The 242-nt window shown below is 40.5% G+C and overlaps 1 non-coding gene across 1 annotated transcript; it reads right to left on the bottom strand.

The window, feature by feature from the left end:
• Positions 1-112: 112 nt before the first annotated feature.
• On the bottom strand, positions 113-184 carry trnaa-ugc (transfer RNA alanine (anticodon UGC)). The gene has a single exon. It is a non-coding gene; the product is annotated as a tRNA-Ala (tRNA).
• Positions 185-242: the final 58 nt, after the last annotated feature.

Consider the following 242-nt stretch of genomic DNA (forward strand, 5'->3'; position numbering starts at 1 on the left):
ACAACAAGTTTTTTCTACTACTGTACGTGTACCAAAGTTAATAATTCCACATGTCGTAACGCTAGAGGACCAAATTGAAACCGTTTTGCTGAAATTAAACTTTGACAGTCTATGGAGATGCTGGGGATTGAACCCAGAACATCATACATGCAAAGCATGCGCTCTACCACTGATCTACATCTCCTGTTGGAAAGACCTTTTGTACCACTGAGGTACAACAAGTTTTTTCTACCACTGAAGGC

Source organism: Sinocyclocheilus rhinocerous, unplaced genomic scaffold, assembly GCF_001515625.1.
Source record: "Sinocyclocheilus rhinocerous isolate Xijiao unplaced genomic scaffold, SAMN03320098_v1.1 C34355818, whole genome shotgun sequence".
NCBI classification, from domain to species: domain Eukaryota; kingdom Metazoa; phylum Chordata; class Actinopteri; order Cypriniformes; family Cyprinidae; genus Sinocyclocheilus; species Sinocyclocheilus rhinocerous.